The sequence below is a fragment of the Sturnira hondurensis genome, unplaced genomic scaffold, assembly GCF_014824575.4.
Source record: "Sturnira hondurensis isolate 20B ecotype Veracruz unplaced genomic scaffold, ASM1482457v3 Scaffold0022910, whole genome shotgun sequence".
Lineage (NCBI taxonomy): Eukaryota > Metazoa > Chordata > Mammalia > Chiroptera > Phyllostomidae > Sturnira > Sturnira hondurensis.
In genome coordinates this window covers 10,262,760-10,283,392 of record NW_028095541.1, presented here as the reverse complement: position 1 = coordinate 10,283,392, position 20,633 = coordinate 10,262,760, and the positions used below count along the sequence as shown (strand labels likewise).

Genomic DNA, 20,633 nt, shown 5'->3' with positions numbered 1-20,633 from the left:
CTCCAGTAACAACAGACAATTGATCGATTCTTTCTAAACTAAATATACAAAAATGGTATGTATAATTTAATGTAAAATTAGTGCATAATGTGCTTGTTTCTGTAATGGAAATGATGGATTAATTCTGATCCATCTCTACTTTGTTTTTCTTCTGTGAATAATGAGGGCATATAAAACATGTGGAATAATATAACTAATCAATTGTATATTGTGGTATAAAGCATGTAGGTGAACAAGTACTGGACCAGACAGAGGACCTACATTTTAATACTAGTTCTTCACACAGAGCTGTAGGACCTGAATGACTTCTTTATACTTTCTTGACCTCTGTGTTCTCATCTGTAAAACAAAGGAGAAAATATTATAGGTTGAACTATATCCTCCAAAAGGATGGTGAAGTCTTAAGCCCCAGGATGTGTGAATATGACTTTATCTGGAAATAGGGCCTTAGCAAATGATCAAGTTAAGATAACATCATTAGGGTAGACCATACTCCAATAAGTCTGTGTCCATATAAAAAGGGAAATTTGGACAGAAACAGAAATGTACAAGAAAAATGCCATGAAGACAGAGATTGGAATGATAATGTCAACAAGCCAAACACCACCAAAATCTTCCAGCAAAACACTGGAAGCTAGGAAGAGGCCTAGAACGAATTCCTTCTCATAGCCCTCATGACGAACCCACCATATTGACTGATACAGTGATTTCAGGTATCCAGTCTCCAGAACTGTGAGACAATAAATTTCTGTTGTTTAAGCCACCCAGTTTGTGGTGCTTTGTTACAGCAGTCCTAGAAAATTAATATAAGGGAGATGATTTCTTAACATTCTATCCAGTCTAAAATGGAATAATTCTGTGAAGTACTACAAATGTTCAAGATGATTTCTCACATTTCACTGTTTATGGCGTGTCACCAATCTTTCAACCAAAAACACAAAACATATTCTCCGTAACTATATGAAAAGAATGGCAAACTTTTTTACAAAGAGTCAGATAAGTATTTTAGGCTTTGTGGACTATATACAGCCTCCATCATATACTCTTGTTTTTAACAATTCTTTAAAAATGTAAAAATCACTTTTAGCCCAAGGGACATAAAAAAAAAACCAGGCCTCACTATACACTTAATCCACAGACCATTTCTGACTCCTGATGTGTGGAGTTAATCTTTTCACTCGACCTCCTTTTTCTTCAGAATTCCAAGTCTATGGAAAACTATTACAAAGTCTTTTCACAACTAGGTGGAAGATAATTTACACTAGATGAGGCATGATCCCAAAGTACTTAGAGTTAACTATTGACTATTGACTATTACAACTGTTACAATAGTCCGGGGATTAGCAACTTTCTCCATTTTTCCTCCAGTTACTCTCCAGTTACTCTCCCTGTAGCTGCTGCTGTTAAAAATGAAGTGAATGTTCCCTGTTTGAAAAATTTTGTGGAGATGCTTTATCAGACTACTTTTGAACTGAGCTCCAGAAAGAAGCATTCATTGGCTCTGTATCCACTAATTACCTGCCTTCTATGTGTCAGTCAGAAGCAGTTTTTTTTTAAATAACTGGCATATTTTCCTACAGAATTGTTTGTCACATTTAAAGAATGGCATGGGCATGTCGATTACTTATGACTGTCAACAACATACTTTCAGAAGCACTAGCAGCAGCCCCCTGGTTTTTCCAGAGCCTTTCCCTAAGGATACGCTGCTCTCACACCTTACAAAATTATTTATATCTAAAGATTTAAATACAGGGTTTGGCACAAATAATGTCCCTTTTTATCATAAAATCTTTTATTTCAAAATCATCAGCATGTAATTCTGTTACAACAATATCATACTCAAGCATACCAAAGGACGTTTTAGGTGAAAAGTTCAAATTTCTGTCCATGTCGTGTGAGACATTCACATACCCTACCAACCACAATGAAGCAGGCACACTACTTCTGCTGGACCCTGTAGTTAGGGTATTTTTCATAACCACCAGGTACTATGGATCTGGGTAACGGCAGGGCTAAGTATGTAAAAAGCAGGGCAATGGCCAAAGACCCAAAGTTCCAAAGTGGCGTCACAAGGCTATCACAGTTGCTCTTCCTTCACTTTTTCCAAATTAGGCCACTGCTGTTTTCTCATTAAAGAAGATGGTTTATGTAAAGTAACATAGTGCCTAGCAAAAAATCGGTGCTCCATAAATGTTTAAAGCCCTCTCTCCTTCTTCAGTCAGGCTACTCACATGTCTTTTACAAAGTAAAGATAGAAAAACAACATGGAAGATTTGCCTGATGGTTAGGAGAAATAGCTAAGGCTTGAGAGAATATACCTGAAATATAAGGACTTAAGTGGAAAGAGCCAGGCATCTGGTATGCATTCATGCTGGAATGGGATACAGTGGTGTAGGGCAGGGTGAAAAGAATGGAGAAATGAAAGAGAAAATAAAGGATAAAATAAAGGATAAGAAGACACTTCTAACCTGGTCTATTTCAAAAACCAGATCATATAACTTAAGCACTTTTAAAGAAATGGTTCCTATAATCCATTTCTAGTTGTTTTTCTTAAACCAAAAATTTTGGGGTTTGAAAAAATAACATTAAACACCATATGTAAGGGTGGAAAATGGGTCTTATATTAGTCTTCTAGGGCTGTCATAATAAAATACCACAATTGAGTGGCTTAAATAATAGAAATTTATATTCTCACAATTCTGGATGCTGGAAGTCCAAGATCAAAGTGTCACCTGTTTTGATGTCTCTGTTCTGAGGCCTCTTTCTTTAGTTTGCAGACGGTCACTTTCTCACTGGGTTTTCATGTGGTCTTCTGCAGGGTACATGTGCATGTGTGTTCTCATCTCCTTATAAGGACACCAGTCATATTGGATTAGGGCCTGCCATAGTTTATTTTAACTTAATCACCTCTTTAAAGACCTTACCTCCAAATACAGTTACATTCTGAGATATTGGGGTTAAACCTTCTACATATGAATTGGGCAGTGCGGGGGTGGGGATGCACACAGTTTAGCCCCTAACAGCCCCAAACCTTAATCTGTCAGCACTGTAGTTGTATTTATAGTACAGTAATTGCATCTGTGTTTATCTAAATGTCATATATGCAAATGAAATAATATAGTGTGATGATATGAATTTATTTAAAGGCATCTCCTCTTTTTTCTATGGAAATCCAAATCTATAAAATGTACAAAGTGTGGTGAGTTACTTGGTAACATGCCAAACCTGGCCCATGGTGACAGGTATACCACAAGGCACACCATAAAAAAATATTTCCTAATCTTAGTTTCCTCACTAGCTTGCCACAAAACCTAAAATTCTATTTTATCCCTTCATTGGCATTTTATTTCCTCTGAAAATGTAAGTAACCTCTGGGAGAGTAATATATTAGGTGATCATCAGCCACTAACACCTTACGGTATAACAGCTAAGATTGCAGTCTACAAATAACTAATTGCATTGGAATGGAATATTTTTTATTGCCACTCTGCTACTGGAATGTTAATGACAGTCTCTTTTAATAATAATTCTAGGCTAGGACATTTGCAACTTTTTTAGGATAATGAGACAAATAGCATGTATAAAAACATTTCCTCATATAATAAAGAAACTTGAGAAGAGTAAGAGGAAGGTGTAAAACTAACATTTTTGAGCACCTGCTCTCTATCATGTGCATTGCTAGGCACTTTAGAAATGAAATTATTAGCCCTGGCTGGCATGGCTCAGTGGATTGAGTGCCAGCCTATAAACCAAAGTATCACTGGTTCGATTCCCAGTCAAGGCCCATGCCTGGGTTGCAGGCCAGTTCCTCCAGTTGGGGGCTTGCAAAAGGCAAGCATACATGAATGATTCTCTCCCTCTTTTTCTCCTTTCCTTCCCCTCTCTCTGAAAGTGAATAAATAAAAGCTTTTAAAAAAGAAATCAAATTATTAAATACTAAAAATAATTCTGTATAGGAGTATTAATGTCATTTTATAGTTGAGGAAATAGGATCAGATACATTAATGTTAACAAATTTGCTGATAAGTAAAGAGAAATTAAAACCTATGTCTGGTTCTGTGGCTTGCCTGTACTCATGGGTCAAAATAGTGCTGGGCTTTAGTTTCTGCATTTTAAAATGAAGGTATTATTGGTACCTACTTTTAATAGCGTAGTTGTAAGGTTTAAATGAGTTAATCTGCATAAATAACAATGTGGTAGAATGTCACAGAGGTGATGTTTGGCAACTTCTGACAGTCTCAGAAGCCCTGAAGCCTTTTGCTTTTGTCCTCTTGAACATTCTGCTGCCATGTTAAAGTCTGAGAGAGACTACCAAGGAGAGACTTCTGGGAGACACAGAGGCCCAGCTGACAAGCAGCACGTTGAGCCCCAGACACTCAGTGTGGACATACTAGATTGACTGCAGCTGCAGGAGCAGACCCAGGTGAGACCAGCAAAAGAACTTTACAGTTACCCACAGAATCATGAGGAATAAAAAAAAACAAAACCCTTTTTTTGAATCCTTAAATGAGAGCATGCTTCTTTTTTTTTTTTTTTTGAGAGAGGAAGGGAACAAGAAATAAAAGAGGAGAAATGTTGATGTGAGAGAAAAACATCAATCAGTTGCCTTTCACATACACCCTGACTGGGGACCAAACCTGCATCCTAGTTATGTGCCCTGACCTAGAATCAAACCTACAACCATTTGGTTTGTAGGATGATGCCCAACCAGCTGAGCCATAACAGCCAGGGCAATAATAAAGCATTTTTCTAAAGCCCCAAAGTTTTGGAGTGTTTTGTTGTACACCAGATGACTTTCAATTATACTAAAAACACAGTTTACAATCCCAAATTAAAAGTTTAAGAATGAGATTAAAAGAACACATCATAAACCATACTTTAAAGCACTTCTCAAAGATCTCCAAGTTTGAAAAAGTAATTTTTTAAATACCTAATAATTAAAATAGCCTTAGAACCTATGTGACTTGTCATAGCAAGCAGGCTCTATTTATCTAATCAACACTTTGGTAAGCCCTGAGGAAGACCACGAGTTCTATAGTACAGATGACCAGGTGACCCTATCTCCTTCGTTCCCCTTGTCACAGAGAAACACATCAGCACTCTCCACCCTTTCATTCCCACCCCCCCATTGTGGCATTTGATTCAAGAACTTTTTATCATACTAAATGACAAAGCTTTCCTTGCAATTCTGACAATGTAAAAATTTCCTCACTTATGCCTATTATTTCGAAATCTGTACCTACAGTCACATTTCTCCTGAGATCAAGACTCCTATCTCTTAACCACCTGAGAGAACAATCTCCTCATGGAGGTACCTTGGAATCAGTTCAAAACTGAACATATCACTTGCACCACTCCTCCTCATCCCTCTCCACAGTTACTGACCTTTCTTTTCTCTATACTATCAGTCAGTCCTATTTAGGCACCTTTTTTTTTTCTGGGAGACCCTTCAATATCCAGGGCTAGGTTAGGGGCTAAGCCTTTCTTGACATTTTAGCACCTATCTTGGTACATTATTGCAATTGTGTACATTATTAAAATTGTGCATCTTGTATACATTATTACCATTGTACTTCTCACCTTACCATTCATTCAAGAAATACAACATGTAAGGCAGTGATAAATTATGCAGTAAAGAAAAATAAGGCAGGGTAAAGGGTTGCATTTACTTAGTTGAATGGGTGCCCTTGATAATTTGCAAGAAATCAGCTCTACATGAGAAAAAAAGTGATCTTCACTTATATGTGTGTGCATACAGAAAAGGAATTTGTAGAAACAGATTTGAAGTTTCTTCCCTTCCCTAATGAGATGGGAAGCCACTTTTGAGAAAAGGTATGAAATGATGTATGTGTTTACATGACAACTTGGTTGCTAGATGGAGGATAAACTAAAGGGAGGAAAAGAAGGAAGCAGGGAGAACAAGAGACCATGGCTATAACCCACTGGCTCTCAACTGGAGGCAGTTTTGCTCCCAGGGGATATTTAAGCTGTTTGGTGACACTTTTGGTTGTCACAACTGTGGAAGAGGGGTTGCTACTTGCATCCAGTTGGAAGAGGCTATAAATACTACTAAGCATCCTATAATGCACGGAACAGCCCACTCTCCCCAAAAGTAGTACTGTCCCCGAATGTCAAATAGTGCCAAAGTTGAGAAACTGTTGTAATCTATGATGGAATGAATGGTGGCTTGGATTCAAATGGTAGTGGTGAGAGATGGAGAAGTACTTAGATCCTGGATATATTTTAAAAGTAGAGTTGACCATATTTGCTGAGGATTAAATGTACAGCACAAAGGAAAAGAGAGGAATCAAAGATAAGAGCAAGGTTTCTCATCTTGCTCTGTGGACATGTGGAAGAATGTGGGAGGAGCAGGTAGGGAACAGGTGCTTTGTTTTATTTGGGAGTGAGCAAAAGTGACTAATGTTACTCAAGCATTCCGTTTTATACATTATTAAATTTAAAATTCTATCTACTTGGCACAAAGGGAATATACAAGGTCAGCAAATGGATATATGAGTCTGAAGTTCAGGGATGAGGTTGGGATTGAATATATAAACTTAGGAAGCTTAGCATTTACACAGTGTTCCAAGCTGTAGGACAGGTAAGATTATTTAGGCTTGAATACAAACTGAGAAGAGCTTTGAGGCATTCCAATGTTTAAAGAGGAGGATAGTAGAATATACTACACAAGTAAAGAAGGCCTGAGATAGGCGGAGAACTGAGAGTAGGAGTGAGTGATAAATGCTATCTGGAGGGGACTATTTTCCTCTCAACTTCTTTACATACTCAAACATACAGGAAAGTTTATAGCATGATAACCCCCAACTTATATCTACCACAAACTCAGCAATTAACACTATCATGTTTTTCCTATATGTACACATTTATGCACACATACATATTGAAGATAATTTTACCTCTAGATACACATTAAAAAAAAGAAAAAGGTCATTCTCCTAAATAATGTTAATAACCATCAACACACCTAGGAAACTAAAAAAAATATCCAAATTCCCCTAATATGTTTGACAGCAGTTTCCCTCCCCACCCAAATCATGATTTCGTATGTCTGCATTGCATTTGGCTATTGTGTATCTTTGGTCTCCATGAATGACATTTGAAAAGACCTGTCTTATAAAATAGATCTGACTGATTCTTTCTGTCATGCCATTTAACTTGTTCTGTGGAAGTTTTGGAAGGTAGTATACATATTCATTATTCCTGGCACAATAGCCTAAAATTAACATTTCCCAACTTTCCTCTCTCTCTGCCCTTGAATTTTCAGAAAATAATTTATTTCAAAATTTCTTTTTATTTAACTGCCAAGTGAGCAACTTTCAGGGCTTATATACTCCATATTCAGAAAAATATACTACCACCTCTCATTTGCTATAAGAATTCATGGGAGATCTCTTAAAGCTAATCAGCATCTAAACCAAACAACATTTTATTGATTAATCATGACAAATTACATGAGAAGTAAAATGAATTCTCTGAAATTTCTTCCCTGATTAGCAAAATAGCATCTTCCTGATACTTGAGCATAAAAGCTGCTGTTAAATATGCCTACATGAATGGAAATTATAATGGCCAAATGAGCCCACTGGTCTGGTGCCAGATTGTATGCTCTATACACTCTTCTGTATACTGAATAGCTTAAATACTGATAAATTCTTTAAACAACTTAATGAGGATTCTTTTAGCAAATTAAAATGCAAACTGATTCATCAATGTTTATTGCTAGAATTCCAAAGAACACTGAGGCATTGTCAGTTAAATCATTTTCTGCCTTCATCTTCAAATTATTGTCTTTTCCACTGTTAGAAAGCATTAAAAAGAGAACTTTTTATATAAATGCTTTTTTTAAAAAGGACATTTATTGATTTTAGAGAGAGAAGAAGCAGGGGTTGGGAGGTAGAGAAAAACATGATGTGAGAAACATTGATCAGTTGCTTCCAGTACATGCCCCTACCAGGGGATCGAGCCTGCAACCTAGGTATGTGCCCTGACCAGGAATCCAACCCATAACTGTTCAGTGCATGGGCCGATGCTCCAACCAACAGAGCCACATCATGGGCCAGGGCTATAAATGGTTTTTATACACATGAACATTATATTCTTTAATTCAATGATGACTTCAAGTTCCCTCTAACTTACATTGCTATTTTTGCTATTTTACAAAGCCTAAAATTATTTCATATATTAAATGAAATCTGAATTATAAATTAATTCCATATTTATGAGTTCATAATGAAATAAAATGAGTGAAACAGTGAAATAAAAGGGTTCATCTCATAGGATAAAATGACATGGTTACTTATCATTTTATTAAAAATTTATTAAAGTATAATTGGCATCCTGGCTGGTGTAGCTCAGTGGATTGAGCACAGGCCTGCGATCCAGTGGATCACGGTTCAATTCCCAGTCAGGGCACATGCCTGGGTTGCAGGCCGGTTCCCTGCAGGCCAACTCCCAGCAGAGGACGCAAGAAAGGGAACCATACATCAATGTTTCTTTCCCTCTCTCCTTCCCCTCTAAAGATACATAAATAAGTAAAATCTTAAAAAAATATTTAAAAAAGTATAATTGGCATAAAATATTAGTTTCAGGTGTACAACCTAGGTATTTGACATTTATTTGTATGTCTTATGTGATCACCACAGTAAGTCTAGTAACCATCTATTACTGTACAAAGTCATTACAAAATTATTTTGTGATATTCCTTGTGCTGGAAGCAACATGATAGATAAATGGATAAAGATGTGGTATAATATGAATATTACTCAGCAATAAGACCAGAATTTTATTAATAACTGAAATTTTTAAAGACTGCTTTATGGCAATACTTTATAAGACTTTTTGTGGTAAATATCACTATTTTAAGGACTTTTTAAAAAGAATCTAAACATTTATTCCTTTTTATTCTGCATATAGAGGGACTTCAGTTCTATTTTTCTATCTTCATCACCAAAGTCAAAATTCAATTCTAAGAGGCCCCTCCTAAATTTAAAATTAATCATCATTTCTTCATTACTGCTACAGAACATTGCTTGTACAACCCTATTTAGCATTTACTTCATTTTGCCTTAGGTGAAAGCTACTTACTTAGAAATGTTTCTACTTCTCTTTGAGGATAAGGACTATGCATTATTTGCCTTTGTTGTTGTTGTTGTTGTTGTTGTTTTTCAATTTTTTAAATTTAATTATTTTTCAAATTATTCACCTTTGTGTTCATCCAGCATTTAGCATACTGCTTTGATCACTCATGAATAATATTTTTCTCAGTAAGATGAGCATATGTTACATACACTTCTTCTACCAAACCAACCTGAAGTAACAAATATAAGTATACGGGATAATACACCGATGAAATTCTTTTATTTTAAGTTTGGACAGCCACATAAATTGGGAATTGGGAACCACCAAGATCATTCATTCATTAAAAATATGTACTATGTACCAGGCAATACATATATAGTGGTGAACAAGACAGATGTAGTCTTTGCCCTGAGAGCTCACAACCTAGTAGAGACAGACAATATATGTATACAAGAACAAAACAGACAGCAAGTGGTAATAAGGAATTGGAGTGGGGGTAGATGGCACAGGACTGCTCAAATACAGCTTGACCAGGCAGCAGAGTTAAGGCCCTCAAAGTGTGATAGTAATGTCAGGGGATGTAATGCCAGCTTCAAGGGAATATAATTACTACAGCACATTCGCCAACATTTCTATAATCTCCTCTCCTTTTCTGATGGTTTTCCTGGCTAAATTAAGTGATGATATGAACTCCAGGAAATATAAGACTCTGTTTCTAAATTATTCTAATTTCCTTCCAGTCCTTGTAACTGATAAACTCACCTAAAACTGACACCTACGTCCCAATTAAAAGTGTTTCTCCATATCCACTTCAACTTTTTATTTGGAGCCCTCCTGATTGCTAATCAACATGTTGTATGATTACTTCAATAATTACTTACAAAACGTTATTTTACCACCAGAAGAAAGCACTGCTGCTTTCTGAACTCAAGGTTGCCCGTAGGGGTGTCCAGCCTTTTGGTGTCCCTGAGCCATACTGGAATAAGAGTTGTCCTGGGCCACACGTTCAATATACTACAACACATAATCGCAAAAAAACATCTCATAATGTTTTAAGAAAATTTACAATTATGTATTGGGCTGCATTCACAACTATCCTGAAATGCATGCAGCCCCTGGACCATAGGTTGGACATCCCTGCTAGAGCCTAGGCATAGTAAATGTATCTAAAGTAGTCCCTAACCATTGGGCATGCTCAGATCTGTTAAACACAACATGTTAAATTATGAGAGCATTTGATATACTGGAAAGAGTCCTGGATTAGAAATAAAATATAAACTCTAGTCCCAGTTCTGCCACTTTGTTATGCAAATCTGTGTAAATTGTTTACTTCTTTTAGGCTTAGCTTTCTTTTTTTAAAAAAAGATTTTATTTATTTATCTTATAGAGAGGAAGGGAAGGAGAGAGAGAGAGAAATATCAATATATCGTTGCCTCTGGTGTGTCCCCTGCCGGGAACTGGCCTGCAACCCAGGCATGTGCTCTGACTGGGAATGGAACTGCGATCACCTGGTTCACAGGCCCGTGCTCAATCCACTGAGCTACACCAGCCAGGGCTTAGCTTTCTTATTGGTAAAGAAGAATACACATAAAATTACACATACACATAAAATACACATAATACACATAAAATTACATCATATACTTCTGACCAAGATGGAGGCATACATAGATACACTTTGATCCTCACATAACCAAAACAACAACAAATTTAGAAACAAAAACAACCAGAACTACCAGAAAATCAAAGTGTATGGAAGTCTGACAACCAAAGGTTAAAGAAGAAACATTTGAAAAGGACACAACCCCCGCCAAGATGGAGGTGTAGGTGGAAACACTGTGCCTTCTCTCACAACCAAGTTTGAATACAACACAGGTTTAGTAAACAAAGACACAGCCAAAGAACAGAAAACTGAACTATACGAAAGTCCAACAACAACGAACCATTCAACTGGGACCAGTAAGAGGGGCAGAGCCAGCAGCGGAGCAGGGTCCGGCAAGAAGGATCCCGCAACCCAGGCGCGCAGGCAGCTAGGGTAGCATCGCGCACCCAGTGAGGGTGCGGAACAGGCTAACCTTGGTTGCACTTTCTCGAGAGCACAAATAAACCAGCAGAGGAGTGAGCAGTGAGACGGACCCTGGGGCCCTGGCAGTGGGAGGAGACAGAGGGGACCACCATTGATTTCCTTTGACCCCGCCCCCACCTACAGTGTCACAACCCAGAGACAGGGTCGCCCGGCCCTGGTGAACACCTAGGGCTCCACTCCTCATATGTAACAGGCACGAACAGTCCAAAATATGGCTCAAGAAGAACTCAAAGCCCCAGAGCCAATAACTGTAAGCGACCAAGAAATAGCGAATCTCTCAGATGCACAGTTCAAAATACTGGTGATCAGGATGCTCACAGAACTGGTTGATTATAGTCACAAATTAGAGGAACATATGAAGGCTAAACTAATTGAAATGAAGGGAAATGCACAGGAAACCAATAGTGATGGAAAGGAAACTGGGACTCAAATCAATGGAATGGACCAGAAGGAAGAACAAAACATCCAACCAGAAAAGAATAAAGAAACGAGAATTCAAAAAAATGAGGAGAGGCTGAGGAACCTCCAGGACATCTTTAAACGTTCCAACATCCGAATTATAGGGGTACCAGAAGGGTTAAAGAAACAGCCATGAGTGGAAAACACATTTGAACAAATAATAAAAGGAGAACTTCCCCAGTCTGGCAAAGGAAATAGACTTCCAGGAAATCCAGAAAGCTCAGAGAGTCCCCAAGAAGTTGGACCCAAGAAGGAACACACCAAGGCATATCATAATTACATTGCCCAAGATTAAAATGAAGGAGAGAATCCTAGAAGCAGCAAGAGAAAAGGGAACAGTCACCTACAAAGGAGTTCCCATCAGACTGTCAGCGGATTTCTCAAAAGAGACCTTACAGGCAAGAAGGGGCTGAAAAGAAGTATTCCAAGTCACGAAATCCAAAGACCTAGAGCCAAGACTGTTCTATCCAGCAAAGCTTTCATTTAGAATGGAAGGGCAGATAAAGTGCTTTCCAGACAAGATCAAGTTCAAGGAGTTCATCATCACCAAGCCCTTATTCTATGAAATGTTAAAGGGACTTATCTAAGAAAAAGAAGACGAAAAATGCGAACAGTGAAAGGACAGCAAACACACAGTTATTAACAACCACACCTAAAACAAAAGCAAACCAAGAAGCCAGCTCGATCGGGAGTGGAACCATAGAAATGAAGAACACATGGAGGGTTAGAAATGGGGGAGGGGGGGCGCTTGGGAGGAGGAGAAGGGGGGAGAAGGCACAGAGAATAGCATAGATGGTAGGCAGAAAATGGATAGGGGGGAGGGCAAGAATAGTGGGGGAAATATAGAATCTAAAGAACTTGAGACACGTGGTCATAAACTAAAAGGGGTGAATGGTGGGGGAGGGGGTGTGCAGGGTAGAGGGGAATGAAGGGGGGGAATAGAACAACAACTGTAATGGCATAATCAATAAAATATATTTTTTTTAAAAAAGAAGAAACATTTACCAAAACCAGCAGGAAGAGTGGAGATGCGCAGATATGGCAGAGAGCACTCACGGCAAGATGGTGGCTGGAGAACTGGGGCGGTCCCATATTTGTGTGCAGGTAAATTGGGAGGACCAACTGGGGAGCGAGACACACTGTGCAACCCAGGGTTCCAGAACAGGGAAATAAAGCCTCAAAACCGCTGACTGAAAATAACTGTGGGGGTTGTGGTGGTGGGAGAAACTCCCAACCTCACAGGAAAGTTCACTGGGGAGACCCACAGGGTTCTAGAATGTATACAAACCCACCCACCCATGCAGGAATGAGCACCAGAAAAGCCCAATTTGCTTGTGGGTAGCAAGGGAAGTGACTGAAAGCTGTCAAGAGCTGAGCAAGTGGCACTGTTCCCTCTCTGACACCTGCCCCACATACGGCGCCTCAAAGCAGCAAAGTAGGTTGCCCTACCCTGGCGAATACCTAAGGCCCCACCCCTTATTATGTACCTGTTGCGCCAAGACAAAAAAACAAAAAACAAAAATGACCCAAATGAAAGAACAGGTCAAAGCTCCAGAAAAAATACAACTAAACAAAGAGATAGCCAGCCTATTAGATGCAGAGTTCAAAACACTGATAATCAGGATGCTCAACAAGAATGGTTGAGTATGGTTGCAAAATAAGAGGAAAAAGTGAAGGCTGTGCAAAGTGAAGTAAAGGAAAATGTACAAGGAACCAACAGTGATGGAAAGAAAACCGGAACTCAAATCAACAGTTTGGACCAGAAGGAAGAAATAAAATTCAACTGGAAACAGAATGAAGAAACAAGAATTCAAAAAGTGAGGAGAAGCTTAGGAACCTCAAGGACAACTTTAAATGTTCCAACATCTGAATCACAGAGGTGCCAAAAGAAGAGCAAGAAATTGAAAACTTATTTGAAAACACTATAAAGAACTTCCCCCAATTAGCAATGGAAATAAACTTCCAAGAAATCTAGGAAGGTCAGAGAGTCCCAAAAAGGTTGAACCCAAAGAGGAACACATTAAGGCACATCATAATCACATTACCCGAGATTAAAGATACAGAGGGAACCTTAAAAGCAGCAAGAGAGAGAGTTATTTACAAGGAATTCCCATTAGACTATTAGCTGAGTTCTCAAAAGAAACCTTACAGGTAAGAAGGGGCTGGAAAGAAGTATTCAAAGTCATGAAAGTCAAGGACCTCCATCCAAGATTGCTCTATCCAACAAATCTTTCATTGAGAATGGAAGGGCAGATAAAGCGCTTCCCAGATAAAGTCAAATTAAAAAAGTTCATTGTCACCAAGCCCTTATTAAATGAAATGTTAAAGGAACTTATCTAAGAAAAAGATCAAAATTATGAACAGTAAAATGACAAAAAACTGACAACTATCAACAACTGAACCTAAAAAAATCAAAAACAAAAACAAAAATGAACTAAGCAAACAATTAGAACAGGAACAGAATCACAGAAATGTAGACCACAAGGAGGGTTCTCAGTGAGGACGGGGAGTGGGGAGAATGGGGGAAAAGGTACAGGGAATAAGAAGCAGAAACGGAAGGTACAAAACTGACGGGGGAGGTTAAAAACAGTGTAGGAAATGGAGAAGCCGAAGAACTTATATGTATGACACATGGAGGTGAACTAAGAAAGGGGGGAAATGCTGGTGGGAGGGGGAATTGCAAGGCAGAGGGGAATAAAGAGGGGTAAAATAGGACAAACTGAAATAGTATAATCGATAAAATATATTTAAAAAATAAGCCCTGGCTGGTATAGCTCAGTGGATTGAGCGTGGGCCTGCGAACCTCACGATCGCGGTTCGATTCCCAGTCAAGGGTACATGCCTGGGTTGCAGGCCAGTTCCCAGTTCCCGGCATGGCACGCATGAGAGGCAACCATACATTGATATTTCTCTCCCTCTCTCCTTCCCTTCTCCTCTAAAGATAAATAAATAAAATCTTTAAAAATAAATAAATAAAAGATAAGCTATATCACCAAAAAAAGAAATTATATCATACACAAATTCGAGTACAAGTATAGGTGCTTGGCAAAAAAAAATCTAAAGAAAAAAAATCAATTTAAGTAACACTTAATGAGCATACACTGTGACATGAGCCTGAGATGGAAAGCACAAACCCATTGTCACATCACTCAGTTCTTACATGCCTCTTGTTGAAAGTCTTTCTCTGCTACAGGATTTGAATGTTTAAAAATTAAAATATTTGTTAAACATATAATCCACTTGCATCATCAAAGGCTCAGATGAAGAGTCAGCCATTTAGGGGATGTGATTTATTTCATGTTTACTTTAGAACCAAGTACGGTGTTGACTCCACTATACTGGCATATGGAATACTTTAAGTCAAAGTTGATGGAACCCAAGAAACACACTGTTGAGACCCTGATTTACCAATCTGTTTGTTATTGGTTATTACATAACATTTTATTAAATATGTCATTACTCTAACAGAGCTATGCCACTGTCTTGGGCATAAATACATATACATATATGGAAAATAATGAATGTACAAAGTTACTCATTGCATTAATACTTTAAATAAGCATCAGGAAAAAACCTAAATATCTAAAAGGAAGGGACTGATGAAATGGTACATCACACAATGAAATATTACACAGACATAAAGAATAAAGAAACATTTTATGTAATGATAGACCAACTTGTAAAATCAGTGAAAAATTAGAACAAATTATGCATAGTATGTAGCATTTATGTGAAAAAAAGGGGGGAGAGATAAAAAATATATATAGTATTTATTTGCTTGTACATGCATAAATTTTGTTTTGAAAAATATAAAACTAACTGTTGGCATTAGCTGCCTCCTTGGCAAGGAACTGGTGGTTGAGGAACAAGTATGGAAGACTTTTAACTGCTTATCTTTTTTACCTTTTGAATTTTGAACCATGTAAATGTATTAGTAATCCAAAGAAGACACAAAATTTACATCAGCAGTTTGAGATGAAATAAGATAGTGTTCTTAACAGAAAACATTTATAAAAAGTAGGTATAGTCTAAGGGTAAATACCTGCAAGTAGAATGATGGGACTATAAGGGACCTTCCTTAAGAGACTCATCTATTCCAAACTTCTCAGTTTAAATCAAGCCTTGAAGATTAAGTGACTTGTGTAAGGTCACACAGAAGAGTTAGTATTAGTAACCTGATAGTCCAGTATCTCCTCTATCACTCTTCTTTATCATACTGTCTTCTCATTTTGTGTGGGCAAAATAGAGCTAGTTAAGTTTAGGCCTCACAATGGGTTGTCACGTTCTACCTAAATTTTAAGAGTCTGAAGTACAAAATAATCTCAAACCTTCAGACAACTAATATCTTGTTTGGTTTCTACATAGCTACACTAACAGGCTGTGCATCCCTCTTTGAACAAACATATAGTACAGTATGATAAATGTACTTTTTTCTATTCTTCTAACTCAGGTAAATTCACTGAGGAAAAGAACTTACCTGTATTAATTTTTTAAATGTACAAATGCCTAGCACAATTGTATTGCCAAAAATATTAATATGGGTTCACATTCCTTAACCAAAACCCAAGGGATAGATGCGCTTTAAAATAATTTCTTGGAACTTTAAAAATGTCATAAGGTAAACAAACCACTATGTAACAACTAACAGACCGGTGGCCAAGGGCCACACCCCATAATTAAACATAATTATTTCTTCAGCAAAACGTGTGATTATTTAAAGACCATATATAACTTCTTCATAGTTCAGGCCATATTTGCTGCCAAATGTATTTTGTCTCCAAGCTTAAAAAGTTTTTGGGTTTCAAAGCCCTCTGAATGTTGGAATCAGGTTAAAAGATTATAGACTGTACTCATAAAGCTGCTGCCAGACAATATGGTTAGTCACTTCAACTCTCATCTTTTTGATGCGACTAGAACAAGCAGGCAGTTTTTACATCCCAGATTTGGCTGAAGACTTGTTTTGTGATTTAAGAATCCACCCTAGCAGAGGTGGCAAAAGCTGACATTATGAATAGAGGAAAATGAAAAAAGAAAAAGAAAGTCCTAATCCTGCACCATTGGTAGGATTAATTTACTAAAAATTAATTTACCACCTATGGTAGCTGCTCGTTGGTGATTAATTTACTAAAAGCTCCCTGTGTTAGATCATGTTAGTTTTTAAATGGAAATAAATAAAAATCTGTACCACACTGCTAAAAGGGAATAGAAGCAAGGAGTTTTAATCCTACTGGAAGGTAAGAGTACTCTTTTGGGAACCAGTGTAGTACAAAAAGAGGCACTACAAATACACCAGTAATAAATAAGAAATGGTACCATTTCATCATGGTACCATTTCTCTAATATAAACAAAAGAATTCTGTTGTTAATTTCTGCTGATTGTTCTACATAAGTATCCTTCCTTTTTCTTATAAAGCCTTATATGACTTCTTCTACCTTTTGCATGGAAAAAGCTCTGGAACATATACTAAAATTCCTTCATTTGTTTTCACAACCCAAGTTCCACCTCCATTTTGTTACAATTACATATTTTTTTCCTGGCAAAAAAATTAAAATAAAATTTGCACTAAAGATTACAAATCTACTTTACAGGCAACAATGTTTGACTGATATAACACAGTTTGGGAATACTGACTTTTCAATCTTAACATTTTAGGTTCATTTTAACTGAATCAATTACTTTGTTCAATTTATGAAGTTCATATTTAGCAAGTGTCTACTAAAAAAGTGCGCTCCGCTTCAAAAAATTGGAAAAAGCAATAGCGAACAATAAAAACTAAGTTTTAGCTACTATTTCAGGAGGAAATAACTTTCTTATATTTTTATAACTCATTTTTTAAAAACCTATTTAGCTACATGTTATAACAATACACCAGCACATTAATAATCTAGCATAGTGATTTTCAACAGATATGCTGCAAGAATTTTTACAACATGCAACCAATACCTGACTACTTAGGGACACTGACCTCTTTTCCCTCGTCTCATCAGATTAAAAAATGACAATAGCCAACACAATAGCCATCTAGATCATCCAGTAAGTGAGTCAAAATTATACCTTTTAAAATCAGATCAGGAAAAAATATATTTTCCAGCATGCCGCAGAATTTTAGTAATTAGCTTGTGTGCTGTGAAATGAAAATTGTTGAAAATGGCTGATCTAGTATAACAAAAAAAGAAAACAAAAACTAACCAGGCTATATTTCAGTTTGGGAAAAAAAAAACTCCCTGTGGATTTCTTGACCATTTGCATTTAGAAGTACCAAAAACTAAAATCATTTTTACTAAAGAACTTCTTAGTACATGGGAATTGTTTCCTGTATACCATCCTATCAAAATGATCAGCATTATTCCACAATATGATCATTTAGTTTGAGATCACTAAAAAAACAAGTTCCGAAATTGCCAATGGTTACTCTGTAAAGAACTGGTCAGAAACTACATAATGTATTCTAGAACTAGAACCAATCGACTGCAAAGACTACACGGCCCCCGAGATTCAGAATGCAGACTAGAACTTGCACACATGGTCACGATGTCCCTTAAACCACTAACCTTCCCAGGAAAGCAGAGCCCTAAACTTAAACTAAATGAGAACTCCCCCTATATCCTAAGTTAAAACAAGGCAGGAGCCAGAAGTCAGCGCGGCAGAGACAAATCAGAGGCTTACTAGTTAGAACAGGTCGTGGACACCTGACTCCCTGTGTTCTGGCTACTCCCCTTACCGTTAGAAGATCTGGGAAGGAAGAAAGGAGCAGAAAAATCCCAGAATCCGGGCAGAAAAAGCCCCTGGCCTCGAAGAAGGGGTTTGGGGAGACTGGGAGGGGCAGCTCCGTGTGTGGTGAGTGACCCTTTCTGAGTACGCCCTCGGGCAGGTGGACTCTCACTGAGGGTTTAGGAGGACGGCCTAAGGAGGCCTCGCGGCCCACAGTCGCCGACACCATGATTCCTCAAAGACGCGCCCGCCAAGACTCTCCATTGCACCGTCCGCCGGCTGGGGAGCCTGTCCCTCGCCCGCCCACCAGGTCCCTCCTTTGCACTTAGGCTCCCGACTAGGGGTCGCGCAGAGCAGGCAGCAGAACCGCAACAGACTCTTTCAACACCGTAATCCTTCCGCGGCAGCCAACGAACTAGTTTAATAACGCCCCACTCCAACTGACGTCACCTCCGCCACTCGAGCGCTTTCCAGCAGCTTCCAGAAATGTCTCCTCCCTCAACCCAGCCAATCACAGATGGCGGGCTTTGCACCCACCGGCCCCGCCCCCAGTCGTCGTCCCGAGGGAAACTGCGGCTGCGAAAGCCAGGCAAACGGCACATCTCTGCGGAAACGTAGCGGAAGTGCTCCCGTCATCGCCTTCCGCCACGCTTACGGACGTGCCTAATCTTTTCTGGCCCCACGCGAGTAGGAAGGGGAACTTCTTTACCGCGGACTCAAGTCGGAAGCTGCTAGCTTAGCGGGGAGGTCAGTGAGGGAGGAGCAGGCTGAGGTTGAACGTAGAGTGAACGTTGCAGTGTGCGGTGGAACTGGAGTTCGACTCGAACCCGTGCGAAGAAGAGTACCTGCCGCGGGTAAGGGAGAAGGTGTCTTCCAGCTCTCGAACTAAGAAAAGGGGAGAGAAGCGGGTTGATCTGTGGAGTAATGTGTACGCCGAAAGGATGGGCTGAGCTGGGAGAGGGAAGGGCGGGGACAAGGTTCCTGTGGGAGGGGTTGAGGAATAGGGTGTATAGGCGGGGGATGTAGATTTACGTTTGTTTGGGCTCAGAGAGGTAAATGCTGAAGAGAAACCAGAGTTACTCTCCCCTCTTGCGAAGAGCGTGTAGTTGGGGAGGGTTTACGGAACCCAGCGCGTTTACTGAAAAAAAATGGGGTTTCCAGTGTTGGGGTTTGAAACTGGTCTCTGTGGGTCGTAGCCTACAGCCTAGGTTTGGGCGCGAAAGCCAGTCCCATTCCTCCGCTTCAGATCTGTTGTGGCTTCACTTTTGCACTTGCTGGGCAAGCTCAAAATTCGTATGATGCTTCTCTTGGAACTGTTCGTTCTTTGGGGTTTCACACTTTGCACGCGGACTGTGGGTCCATACGGGGTTAGTAATTCACGCTCCGGCTTCTGGAGTATCAGTGGCTTACAGAAGTAATGAAAAAGGGGGCGTCAGAAGAAAGATGCTGGGGGAGGGTGAAGAGTAGGGGATCATACTGTGAGGTGACAATTCAGTGACATTTATTTTAGGTCATAGTACTATTTTCAGGTCACTGCACTGAAAATAGTGCACTGTTTGGACAATAATCAGGTTGGTATTAAGAACTGATCTTAAGCTGGACAGGGTCAAACAGACTTGTTTTATAGAAGCATCACTTTGCCAGTGATAAGGGGTAGGATGTCGTGGAAAGAGGTAGGGACTTGAGACACTTCCAAAATAACTGTCCACATAACTGGTGACTTCTGCGTGAAGAAGTGGAAAGTGAAAGAGAACCACTAACATTTTCTACTTTATGTGTTTTGAAGGATGGACATGCCAAAATAAAAATGAGATACAAGAGAGAAGCTGGTTATTTTTTAAGAGAAGACAAAATAAATTGTATTTGGAATACCTGAATAGCCCACTTCTGTTATCTTATTAAGTGAATTTTCCTTGAGGGAGCGGGCATTCTGTATATTTAGGACTTCAACCACCAATCTACCTTTGGTGGCTTTTCTCATTGAAGTAGTGGTGGGTTAGGGGAGCAGATTCTTCCAGGGGAGAATCCCTGGAAGAGTTTTCCTGATCCCTGTAGCAAATGGAAATTATTGTTAAAAGCAGTTTATTCAAGATACAGAGATTACCTGTTTTTCTTTTGAGAATGATACAAGATGGATTTCATATTTTCTAGAGTGAAGTATAAAATTAGTACCAAGTATATAGCAGTTAAAATTTACTGTGTATCAGATGCTAAACATTTTACACGTTAGTGCATGTACTTCTTAAAACAACCAGTTTTACAAAGAAATTGCTGCAA

At 38.7% G+C, this 20,633-nt stretch overlaps 1 protein-coding gene and 1 long non-coding RNA gene across 2 annotated transcripts in view; one reads left to right on the top strand and one right to left on the bottom strand.

Annotated features, from left to right (window-relative positions):
* Window positions 1-251: 251 nt before the first annotated feature.
* LOC118980422 (uncharacterized) lies at window positions 252-18,781 on the bottom strand. The gene is made up of 2 exons (XR_005065104.1): window positions 18,367-18,781; window positions 252-339 (listed from the first exon to the last, which is right to left on the bottom strand). It is a non-coding gene; the product is annotated as an uncharacterized LOC118980422 (long non-coding RNA).
* Window positions 18,782-19,061: 280 nt separating this feature from the next.
* USPL1 (ubiquitin specific peptidase like 1) overlaps window positions 19,062-20,633 on the top strand; it is a 30,065-nt gene continuing 28,493 nt past the window's right edge. The window contains exon 1 of the mRNA XM_037037058.1: window positions 19,062-19,210. The gene's annotated coding sequence lies outside the window, so the exon portion shown is untranslated. The remainder of the gene's footprint in view (window positions 19,211-20,633) is intronic.